The sequence below is a fragment of the Oryctolagus cuniculus genome, chromosome 7, assembly GCF_051225735.1.
Source record: "Oryctolagus cuniculus isolate XC-2025 breed Fujian yellow rabbit chromosome 7, ASM5122573v1, whole genome shotgun sequence".
NCBI lineage: Eukaryota > Metazoa > Chordata > Mammalia > Lagomorpha > Leporidae > Oryctolagus > Oryctolagus cuniculus.
The window spans coordinates 81,460,016-81,472,186 of record NC_142873.1 but is presented as its reverse complement, the minus strand read 5'-3'; the positions used below and the strand labels follow the sequence as shown (position 1 = coordinate 81,472,186).

The window sequence follows — 12,171 nt, the reverse complement described above, 5'->3', positions numbered from 1 at the left end:
AGCCGAGTGTATCATTTCCTCCTCCACACCCACGAGTCCTCAGAAGAGTGAGCTCTTGTAACTTAGTTTACAGCTTCTGACACCGTTACTGCCTTCACTCCTGGGCTGTGGTACCTACAGAATGGAGACTTTCAGAGTGAGCCTCCCGGATGCTGGTGAAGTCAATTCTATCTTTTGTGGCCTCCATCCTGCCTATGTGGGAACTTGTTTCTTCTTGGATGGAGCCTGTGATTTTAACTTTGTTTCCCCTACTCAGCAGCCGCAAGGAAAAAACCTTCCTCCATGAAGCACAGAGGAGAAAGCCGTCCCATGGGGGAGTCAGATGTGCTGCTTAGGCCTTGTGCGTAGGGTTGGGAGACAATGTCAGGGATTGGGGTGTGTTCTGCCCGCTGTGAGCTTTGGGGTCCATCTCAGAGTGCACGTCCCCCATAACTGGTTACCGCCCAGGTGGAGAGTTAGAGATGCAAGTGTGAATGAACACAGCAAAAGCAAATGTGGTTCCAAGACTCCCCCCCAGATGCACTTCTGTATTTTGTTCGCTAATAATGTGTGTCATTTGTCGACATGGTGCTCAGACAACACAGGCCTAATTTGCTGTTGACCGCTTTTGCAAGAATGATTGAATCTTTCTAAACTCAGACTTGTAAAAGGTAGGTAGTTTAGTCCTGTGAGTTCCTGAGGACAGAAACTAAGGCTCTGCAGGTTAATTCAACCCTGTTTCCTTGTCTTTTCTCACCTGTAGTGTTCTTCAGAGGTTTTGTTTTCTTTCATTTTTGGGGGGAGAGGGAGGCTCTTGCAGATATGGATAATACAATGAGGACAGGGATACCAAAAGTTTTTTTTCTTTTTTTTAAGATTTATTTATTTTGAAAGACTTGGGGTGGGGGGCGGAGATCTTCCATCTGCTGGTTCACTCTGCAGATGGCTACAGTAGCCAGGGCTTGGCCGGGCAGAAGTCCGGAGCCAGGAGCTTCATCCAAGTCTCCCATGTGGGTGACAGGGTCCCAAGTATTTGGGCCGTCATCCTGCTTTCCTAGGCACATTAGCAGTGATCTGGATTGAATGTGGAGCAGCTGGGCCTTACCCTGGCACCCATGTGGGTTACCAGCATCCTAGGCCGTGGTATTACCTGCTACACCACAAGGCATGCCCCACCAAAAGATATTTTAAAATAGAATTCTGTTCTTGAAAACATGATAAATATTGACAGCTTGTTTATCTACTTTTTATTTTTAAAGATTTATTTATGTATTTGAGAGGCAGAGTCACAGAGAAGGAAAGATAGAGAGAGGTCTTCCATCCTCTGGTTCCAGACAGTCAGACCTTGGCCGATCTGAAGCCAGGAGCTTCTTCTGGATGTCCCATGTCAGCACAGGGGCCCAAGCACTTGGGCCATCTTCCAATGCTTTCCCAGCCCATTAGGATCAGAGTGGAGCAGCTGGACTTGAGCCAGCGCCCATGTGGGATGCCGGCACTGCAGGCAAAGGCTTAGCCTTCTATGCCATAGCACCAGCCTTAACGGCATTTTTAAAATAAGAGAAGTTTTGAGTGAAATATGCTTTTTCACACCTTTATTTTTTCCCCCTAGTCCCCACACTGAGTAGTTTGTTAGAGAGAAATGGCAACTGTTTGGGAAGAAGAATTTAGTTTGTGAAGAGAGATGAAGAATTGACAGGTCCAAGGTGAGCAAGGCACTGGTGAATGGACAAGGTGGACAGTGGACAGAGCAGGATCCTAAAAGGACACTAAGGCCTCTTGGTGAGTTTATAGGAAGAGGCTGTCATTAGTCTGTGAGCGCTTGAAGGATAGGAAGGCATCTCACTGAGTCTGCAACCCCTCTCCCCAGCCCTGCCATAGCTGAAGGCTGTTGCCCTAGCAGTGCATCTACAGTTCATCTCAGAACTCCAGGATATGATAGGGAAGAGTGGGTGAGTTGCAGTTCACTCCCTCACTCTCTCTGCAAGTGTCTGCAGGCATCGTTGTTGCCAAGATTCTTAACCTCTTTTTGTTTTCTTATAAAAAAAAAAAGATTTATTTATTTTTGAAAGGCTGAGTTATTTTTTTTTTAATATTTATTTGAAAGAGAGAGAGAGAGAGAGAGAGAATCTCCCATCTGTTAGTTCACTCCCCAAATGGCTGCAATGGCCAGAACTGCACCAACTAGGACTGCATTAGAAGGCAGATAGCATGCTACGGATAGGTGAGGGAGCTGAGGGCTAAAGCAGATGGCAAGAGAAAAGGAGAAATTGTCTACTCAATTTTACTCAGAGTTGAAGCCATGTATTTGGTTTTGTGAGTAGTAATTGCTTTCTTCTTCAGAAGCCCCAGTTAAAGAAAAAAAGCATTCAGGGAACAAATATTGGTCAGCTGATTAGGTTCTGATCTGCGCAGACTTTGTACCTTGGCATATGAGTGGCTATCCTAGGACCTATTGAACTTTTGCCACCAAATAATTGTAAAAAGGCTGACAGAGCCAGTAATGGGTAATGGACAGCACGGTGTGCTCAGCTCGAGTAAGCAAGGTACACACACCATTCAGATGGGCAAAGAAGCCAGCTTGCTCAACAGCGATGGCCTGCGAATTGCAGGATTGTACGGAGATGGTTGCCTGGCGTGACTTTTCATTATTGTTTCAAGAATGCATAAATTGAAAGCCTGGAGGAAATGGCCCAGATTTTACCCTCAGCAAAGACCTGAGTTCAACCCTACATTTGACGATTGTCTAACCCAGACATCTGGACAGTTCCTTAACTTCTCTGAGTCTATTTGCTCATTTGGGAATATGGGGCTAGAACACATGAAATTCTGTTGGGGAATGTGGAGTCCAAGAAGATATTCAAGTGGGAGCTCTTTAGCTCTGGGTGGAAACTTAATATGCATTAGTTTCTTTTGACTTCAGCAGAGATGTGACTTTTTGGGCAGAATAAGCATCCTTTATATTCTGTTCTCTACTTTGGATTTGGAAACGTGAATGACTTTTATTCAAGCCAACAGTTTGATGATAAAGGAGCCATTTGTCAGAGATGGTCCTGTGCGGGCCTGTGTGCCAGGGCAGGAGCGTTACAACTGCACACTCCTGGAGCAGCGCTCTGCGGGTGGCGCATTCTTGAACGTCTGTTGGCTGTTGTTTTTAACACTGGCCTGAAGTTCACTAATATCCCAGTTCAACACAATGCACGTAAGCCCAAGACTTTGGAACTTGTCAGTGACTCATAGGCACAGAGAATGTTTTTCATTCGCGGGGAGAGTGTTTTTCGGGAAAGACTCACTGTGACGTTCTGTTCCACGTGGAAATGCATTTGTAAAAACAGGCAGACCGCGGGCATGAGGTTGATCTCAGTAGAGACCCAGGGGGCACCCAGAGCACCGAGGGGTCGGGGGTTTTGTGTGCTGCACTTGGTGGCAGCTGCGCACACGGTCTCTTGAGTCAGCCAGGGACAAGACAAGTCACTTCCCATCCCGAAGCGCGTTCCTTGTGTGCTCCGGGCTGCAGGGGCTATACTGGGATGTAGCTCTTAAACTTTGGAAATTTGCATAACTCCAGCCTCCACTCCCCTGGAGAGGCTCGCCCGCGCCTGTACACCTTCCCCGAGGTGCTTCTTTTCGTGGACCCGGGTCGGGTGGGGAGGTGACGGAAGAACAGGAGGCCGACTCCCTGCGCGCCCGCTCGCCCGTAGCCACCGAGGCCACTGACTTAGGTACATGTGGGCAGCGAGAACCCAGGCAGCTGCTGGAAACGGAAGGGCTGCGAGCGAGCGGGCGGCGGGTGGCGGGTGGCGGGTGGCGGGCGGGAGGCCGCCAGCAGGGGGAGGCCCGGCCCGGCTGGGCCGCCCGCCCGGGAGCCGGTGTGGCGGGGTCGCCGCCGCCGGAGCGCGTGGTTGTGCAAGCCGAGCCCCTCGCCCGCCTGCCCGCCCGTCCTTGTCCCTCCCTCTGCGCCGCCAACACTCGGGTCGCTCTAGCTCTTTCTCTCCCGTTTTCAAACAGGAAGTGCCCGGCTGTGTTTAACGTGCCGCGCCGGTCCCGGGATGGAGGAGTGAAGGCTCCCGTCGCCGCGGTTCCAGCCTGCTGAGCCCGCCCGAAGCTCGGTCCCCGGAGAGCGCCCTGAGGACGCAGGGTGGCCGCCTGGTCCAGGTGCGCGGGCCGGGGTCAGGGATCACTGGGACCGCTTGCGTGGGTTCTCTTGGTTGCCTCCCACCCCCACTGCTTTCCCCCAGCTCTGCACCGCCCGGCCGGGGCATCGGGCAGGGCTGCATTGGGACCTGCTGAGGCTCTACCCCTGGGCAGGCGTGTTCCAATCTGGGCTGCCCTGGGCTGTTCAGGGCCGCCTGTGCCCGCTTCCCGGGAGTCCTCAGCTGCCCTTTGGGCTCTTGCTGCTGCCGCTGCTCCTGCTCGACCTAGGGTTATAACTATAATAGTTCTGGCTGTTGGGTGTGACTGGGGGTGGTGCAAGGCGAGGGTGGCTGTGCGAGTGGGGGGGTAGGGTGGGGCGGGAGGAAGATGAGAATGAGCTGTGCGTGAAGCGTGGAGAGGAGAGCAAGGTGGTGCCCAGGCTCAGAAATGCCCCCCGGGGTGCCCGGGCCCTTGCTGTGTATTTGGGGACAGCGAAGCCCTCAGAGGCTGGTGGTGCGCACGCATCACCCCACGAAGGCAGGGAGCTGGAGTGAGAGACAGCAGCAAGTTGGGAGGTGTTTAGTCTGGTGTCTGACTTGTGAGCACCACTGTAGTTTCTCAGCCAGGGTCCCTTGTGGAGACAGAAGGCATCTTTATTTATGAACTTCCATGTGTCATCAGAGTGACATGGAGAATGAGTTTGCCTAAATTCACCAGGTAGATGTTAATTTCACATCTATGTCTGGTTCCAGCTCAGATGTTCATGGCAGGACAAAATGCTAGGGAGAGTGTTGATTTCCTGCTATAGGCTTTCTCCTTCTTCCTTTTCCTGACTGCACTGTTCTCTGCAGAGAAGTCAAACTGCCTTCTTCCCCGGTGAAAGCCTGGCCTTGTTTCGGGGCCTATATTTATGCACTTGGTGAGACTCGGGTCTTAGAGAGGGCAGGAGAGGAGGTGGAATGTCTGGGAAGAATCAGTGTATGGGGTGATTACATGACCTCGGATTGACTGAACAATATTAAAGCCAGTGGCATCTTAGTCTTCATTTCAGAGGAAGAGATGCGAGCAGATGACGAGAGGGGAGGAATTTGAGTCTGCCGAAGAGGGGTGTCTTGCTAGCATGAGGCAGGGCTAATTGTAAAGTTTAAGTTCATAGGTCTGGCCCCGTGAAGGCTGTGTGGACTGCCTGCATCCCATCTTGCAGTGCGTGGGTTCGAGTCCTGCCTCTGCTCTCAATTAGTGTGTACCCTGGGAAGTAGCGGGGATGGTGCAAATATTTGGGTCCTTATCACCCAGAGAGGGTACCTGGCCTTGGTCTGGTCCAAACTGTACCATTTTAGTGCTGACAGTGTATAATAAAAATCTATTTACTGCTTTAAATTCAAATGAATTTTCCTGTTAAGGGAAGATCTTTCATACTCAGGCAGGCTGATAGATTTCTGTCACTCCCTCCCTTCCTGTTCTTTCCCATATCAGCAGTCTGGAGGTAATTTGAATTCTGAGATCTCATTAATCTAATAGTCCTTGAGAACTTTAATCCCTTTTAAAATGTAGCAGCTTTGAGCATTGTGATAACATCGATGATTATCCTAATTGTATTAGCTGTAAGTAGCCAAGACATACTATAAAAACTGAGCAATTAATTTCACCCTTACTAGATAGCTAGACATGGACTTCTAAAGTTTGAGTCTCACTGTGAGATGTCTGTTTATACCTCTTTGCTTGCCAATCACATCACAAGATGAAAGTGAAAACAAGCCATCAAAAGAGGCTCTTGAAAGACCTACACGACTGTAGCGTCTTGACTTCTGATTTTTCATTTATTTAGAGGATTTCTTCAGCATCCATCACTCAGCTTTTGTGACACTTCAAACCTGCCTCCTGCTTGGGAATAGCGCCCACTGGCACTCTAATAGAATTTGAACTCAGGAGCAACAGTCCCGGCCTTTAGGTTGTCGTTTGCTCTTTATGGAACATACTGTCTGTGTCTTGTTTACAACTCGTTGATCCTTTCGCCAGTGTGGTGAAATAGAATTCACGTACTCAAATTTATGGAGAGAGAGAACTGGGGCTGCTGGGACAGGACTGGTCAGTGGTCACATCGGCAAACATTCAGTCAACGTTTACTCCACATCTGAAGGTTCTTAACAGGCAAGCTGCACAGAATGTTGTAAGCACTCGGGAAGGTGCTAGGACTTGAACAGTCCTTGGCTCTGGTAGAAGCCGGAAAGGGACTGATCTGCTGATGACTCAGGTGGTCCTTGGCCATCCCCAAGAGAGCCGATCAGTGAGATAAACCATAGCAAATCTCCAGGGCTTTCCCCAGACCTTTCTTTTTTTGTTGTTTTGGTTACTTTTCAAGTATTTGAAATGTATACTTCTCTGTGTCTATGACTAGGTTTAGCTGTGTTTACATCGATGTAATTTGTATTTTTGCTGCCAAAGTCCTAATGATATATTTTAATTTACAGATATCATTTGCCTTTTGAGGGATCAGATTGGTATGTCTGCTTTACCCCTAGGGGAGTTGCTATCCCCTAAAATAAATTAATTAATACATAATGTATGTGACTCTCCCCACACCCCACTACCACTGTTAGCTTATATACCCCTGACTCTCTCACCCCAGCTCTGGGTAACCTACTGGGAAGTCCACATTACAGAAAAATGTGGATAAAACCATATAATTTTAAATTATATATTCAATATTTTTTGATAGTCCCTAGATGGAAGCACGTTTATTTTCTTATTTTCTTATTGTGGTGTTCAAAGTTGGCGCTTTCCAGCCGAGGTTTTAGTGTTGCATCTGGAAGAATACAAATTAAAGTTTACAGTGCATTTTCATTGGGAAATGCTGCATACGATTTTTTTGTTCTCTTCAATAATTGGAACATTTGTGCTGGTCTGTAACTTCCTGTCCAGAGAACTGTGTCAGAACATGGGGAGGAGGAGAAGAAAGGATGAGTGCTGTTTCTTTTGTAAGGGAGGAATGAAGTGATACATGTTTACTTCCCTGACTCCCCATGCGCTGACATTTCTGTCTATGCTGGTGAGTTGCAATGGCTTATGGGCTAGTTGTGTGTCTCTTCCGACGGAGAGGCTGAGACTGAAAGGGTAACTAGCTTTGATGTTAAATGCCAAGGAAAAGTTAATGGGCAGGAGTGGGCTAGAAATGGAGATAAATGCAAGTTACAATTTTCATTTTCTCAAAACCCTCCCTTTTTCTCCTTCATGCATTTCATAAAATATAAATTCCCTTCTCAGTCAGAAATTATAAACCGTAAAGTAGCTCTCAACCCTTATGAAAAATCAAAAAGCTGTTATATTAAGATGTCAAAGTTCTTGACTTGTTCTGAGTTTTACTTTTCTCTGGTGATTACAAATCTTTCATCAGATAATTATTTGATACCACTGAAATGAATAAATGTAGTAAGTAATGAGCAGAACATCTTCCTGTGTTTGCAAAATAGTGTTTGTACATCTGTGTGAGACAGGGATTCAGTTTAAAGACCTGTGCTGGTCCTCAAGTCCATAGATTGGGAATCTGGGCCCAAAGTAAGACAGCTGTGGGCTGAAATAATGCTGAAATGGTGATGAACACGTATAGCATGTTAGTCATCCACGTCATAAGGATCCCAAGTGGAACCTTTTCTCTTCATTGTCCATTAAGTAGGTGATGTGCAAAGTCCTGACTTCGGATCTGATCTTGTTTCCGGGTTAATTGTTTTTCATGGCTGGCTTGGAGATATTTGCAGTGACTCAGTCATGGATAACTGGATTTCTTCTAAGAGCATTTTCCCATCAGCGTTTCTGTCAATGTTCCTTCCTCGTGTTTGTGGAGCCAGGACTCTCCCATCAACTGTAGAATCAACACTGTCACGGCCACAGCCACCAGCAGCAGGCTTGTAGTCCTTTCCCAGGAGCCCAGAGAGGCTTCCAGCCTTAACCTTTACAGTTTGCCTTATTTATCCCCAACCTGCCTTGGGAAACACTGACACATAAGTGCTTGTTGAATCAGTCTCTGGTTTCCGTGCCTGTTGTTGTAACCGTGGTATTTTGCTTAAGATGGTTGAGCAGGGCACTGGAACCTATTAGTGGTAGGGCATCAAGTTCCTTTTATCTGTTAAAAAAAAACACTTCCTATTTATTGAATGCCTCATATTTGCCAGACAGTTTACATGGATCATCTGCAACTCTCTGTTACTATTACTGTTACTGGCTGCATCCTATCCCTGTTTTACATGAAGAAACCGAGGTAGACAGAGACTGTAACTAACTTGAGTCACATGAGCAAACTAAAGCCTCGATTTGTGCAACCCCCAACACTAAGACATTTTCTTCACTGCATCTCTTAATTACCTTCTCTGTCCTTCACCTCACCGATGAAAAGCAATGATTACAGTATGTATAGTCCTACCTAACTTTCCAACAAAGGTTAAGTTAAAATCATAAGAAATATGCAGTCATCAGGAATAAGGATGTGAATTAACATTCTGTAAATATCTTGAGCTTTCCAGTAGCATGTATTCTTTTTTTTTTTTTTTTTAAGGAACCTAGGTGAATGGAATTTGGCTTAATTGAGAGTTTCTTGAGACTGCATTGAGCTGCATTGCTTGATCACAGAGTACATGCATAGTGATTTTACTAAGAACTGTGCAGGTTGTTGTCAAGGTTTACCTCCACCAGTACTGTTTAATGACTTCTTGTTAATAAATGTCTTGATTGATGCTAATTGTATCTCTTTAAAAATTTAAAATTAAAAACAATTTAAAAGGTTATTTATTTATTGACTTGAAAGGCAGAGCAACAGAGAGGAAGAGACAAATCTTCTATCTGCTGGTTCATTTCCCCCAAATGACCGCAGAAGCCAAGGATGGGCCAAGCCAAAGCCCAGAGCAATGAACTTCAGGATCCCCCACATGGGTGGCGGGAGCACAAGCACTGGGACTATCTTCTGCTGTTTTCCCAAGTATATTAGCAAGAAGCTGGATCCTAAACAGAGCAGGCAGGACGTGAACTGAGGCTTCCATATGGGCTGCCAGCATCAGCTTAACCAGCTGCGCCACGTGCCTACCCCTAATTATACCTCTTATTTAGATTTTTGCCTTTTTTTTCTGATTAGTGGGAGGTCAAACATCTTTTCATTCATTTAATTTCCCTTTTCTGTGCATTATCTGCTCATGCCTTTAGTCCCTTCCTTTTTCTAATGGGTCTCTTGACTTTTTCTTGCAAAAAGTTCCTTGAAGGAGTTTTTGTGGAGTTCCTTGTATATTCTGGAAACTAATCCTTCATTGTCTGAAGGTACTGTGCATACTCTCTCCTAGTATGTGACTTCTCTGATAACCCTGTGGTGCCTATACGGGCAAATACTTAATCTGGGCATGCGTTGTGGCATGGCAGGTGAAGCTGATACTTGTGATGCCAGCATTCCAGCTCGAGCACCAATTCGAGTCCTGACTGCTCTAAGTGCAGCCCAGCGGAAGATGGCCCTAGTGCTTGGGCTCCTGCCACCTGTGTGGGAGACCAGGATGGAGTTCTTGGCTGCTGGTTTTGGTCTGGCCCTACTCTGGCTGTTGGTGACCATTTAGTGAGTGAACGAGATGGAATATCTCTCTGTCTCTGTCTCTCTTTCTGCCTCGCTTTCTGTCACTGCGGATTTCAAATACATAAATAAATCTGTAAAAAAGACTTAGTTTTACTGTGGTTGAACCCATCAGTTTTTAATATTTCTGTGACTTGTGCATTTTGAGTCATTTTAGGAGTACTTTCCTATTCTGGCCTTATAGTATCATCTCTCTTCACTTTCTTTTATTAACCTTATGGCTTTGTTCTTACCATTTCAATTTCCAACTATTTGGAATTTGAGATAGAACATATTATTAAGCTTTTATTAAAAAAAAAAAAAAGTGGTCATGGGGCAGGCATTTGGCATAGTAGTTAAGTTGCTGCTTGGGTTGCCTGCACCCCATATCACAGTGCCTGGGTTTGAGTTCTGCCTCTGCTTCTGATCCAGCTTCCTTCCCTTGTGCATTCTGGAGGCACCAGATGATGACTCAGTTGCTTGGGACCCTACCACCCATGTGGGAAATCCAGACTGAATTCTGGGTTCCTAACATTGGCTTGTCCCAGGCCTGGCTGTTGCAGATAGTTGGGCAGTGAACCGGTAAATGGAAGATTCTCTGTCTCTCTGTCTCTCTCTCTCTCTCCCCCCTCTCCCCCTCTCCCCCTCTCCCTCTCTCCCTCTCTCCCTCTCTCCCTCTCTCCCTCTCTCCCTCTCTCCCTCTCTCCCTCTCCTTGCTACCTTTTAAATCAATCAAAAACCAAACCAAAATAAAAACAGGTTATATTCTGACTCAGTTTATTAAATGATGCATTCTTTCTCCACAGATTTTTGGTGTTACCTCTAGGATCTAAGAGCACATGCATAGAGGTCTTTTTCTGCAGTCTGTTGTGTTCAGTTGACTTCCTTGTGTGTTCCCAGCCTTTGATGTACTATTTTAATTGTCACATGCACATTCATATAACTGCACATTATTAGCAGGACTTCTTTTTCATGTGCACTTACATAACTTGGTCTTATTTGCAAGACTAATATACTAATATAAATTTAAAAGTTCAAAGATGCTTAAGATTATTTTTAGGCAGATTTCTTGTCTTTATTTGCACGTGTTAACTCTTTCCACCTACCAATGTATTTTCTGCTTATCCGAGAGCATTCTTTAATTTACTTGTTTGGTAACATAATTTAGTTTAACATTCCCAACATTACATTTTCTGCTGTATTTTCCTTCCGCAGTGTGGCTCCCTTTCACACTTGGTCATTTTGTAGGGCAATGGTGTCTCACTTCAAAGACTTCTCTTTGTTCTCTGGTGCTCCGTGTGTGCTTCTGGAGCTGAGAGGTACATTCCTGGTATGGCTTTTGAATGAATGTTTTATGAGGTGTGATGCTGTAATACATGGGTGACTACTCTTGAAAGCCTGTTAATTATAGATGTCTCTGTATTATTGGGAAAGCTTCTCCATTTTAACTTGATTTTCTCCAAGTTTACTCTGCTCCTGTCTGTTCTTACCTCTCACTGAGTCTCCTTCCTCCTGCTGTCTCCAACTTGTGTCTCACTGAATGGCAGATCGCTTTATTTGATGAGTGGTATTTGCATGCCTATGTAGAGTACTAAGTGCTTTTTCCTTAGTTTATAAAATGTGATGAAATCATGTTGTACATAACATGGCTTATCATTATAAATAAATTTGAAATCATTATGGGGACACATCATTGTCTTAAAATATTGTATGACAGGCTTAGTCTAGACCTAAAATGTTGCCCTTGGCCATGAGTTGTAGATTATATGGGTAATAGATAGGCTGTATTATTTTTTTCTTTAGTATGTAGTTCTTAAAGTGCTTTGGATATAGGAGATAGTTGCAGTCTTTTAATTAACTACTGAGGTTTATTCCACTTGCACGAAGCATGATAAAATTATAGAATGTCCAAGGCCTGCTTAGACAGATAAGACCGATGCCTGTGGATTGTCAGAATTGTTCTCCTGTTGCACTTTAAGCGGGGTTTGTTAGGTATTCACCCGAGTTTGATCAACAGCCCCAGCTAGTGACCTTACACCTGTGCTGGAGGGCTCCCTCAGCACAGGGGCTTCCCACTTCTCATTCAGATTCCTCTCTGCTCCCCTCACCAGCTGTCCGATCCACCTGTGCTCCCAGCCTCTCCTGCCTTAGTTGATTATTCTATAATTGACAGCCAAGCTGCTTCATGGTTCAACAGATACGTGCTGAGCTCCGAATGGTTAGATCTTAGTTCCCTGTCTTCCTCCTCCTCCTGGGTACCAGGCATTGTGATACACTCACTCTGAGGATGAAAACTGTGAATGTGCCCCAGAGCCTGACCTCACAGGACAAGACATATAAACCGTTGACTGGAACTTAGAATTTCAGGCATTTTGCAGCAGTACACTGTGATAAATAGCAATACAGGGTGGGGCACAATGGAGGGAGTGATTGGTTCTTTCTTGTTTGTGAGCAAAGGACTTCCTGAAGGAGGTGATTCT

The 12,171-nt window shown here is 45.7% G+C and overlaps 1 protein-coding gene across 15 annotated transcripts in view; it reads left to right on the top strand.

The window, feature by feature from the left end:
- LRRC8D (leucine rich repeat containing 8 VRAC subunit D) overlaps nt 1-12,171 on the top strand; it is a 134,018-nt gene that overhangs the window by 23,812 nt on the left and 98,035 nt on the right. For 12 of the 15 annotated variants that reach the window (XM_051856259.3, XM_051856258.3, XM_051856257.3 and 9 more), the window contains one exon: nt 3,985-4,131. The exons of 1 other annotated variant lie outside the window; for it this stretch is intronic. The gene's annotated coding sequence lies outside the window, so the exon portion shown is untranslated. Of the gene's footprint in view, nt 1-3,314; nt 3,699-3,984; nt 4,132-12,171 lie in introns of those variants that run through there. 2 more of the 15 variants (XM_017346104.4, XM_017346101.4) reach the window with 2 other exon arrangements.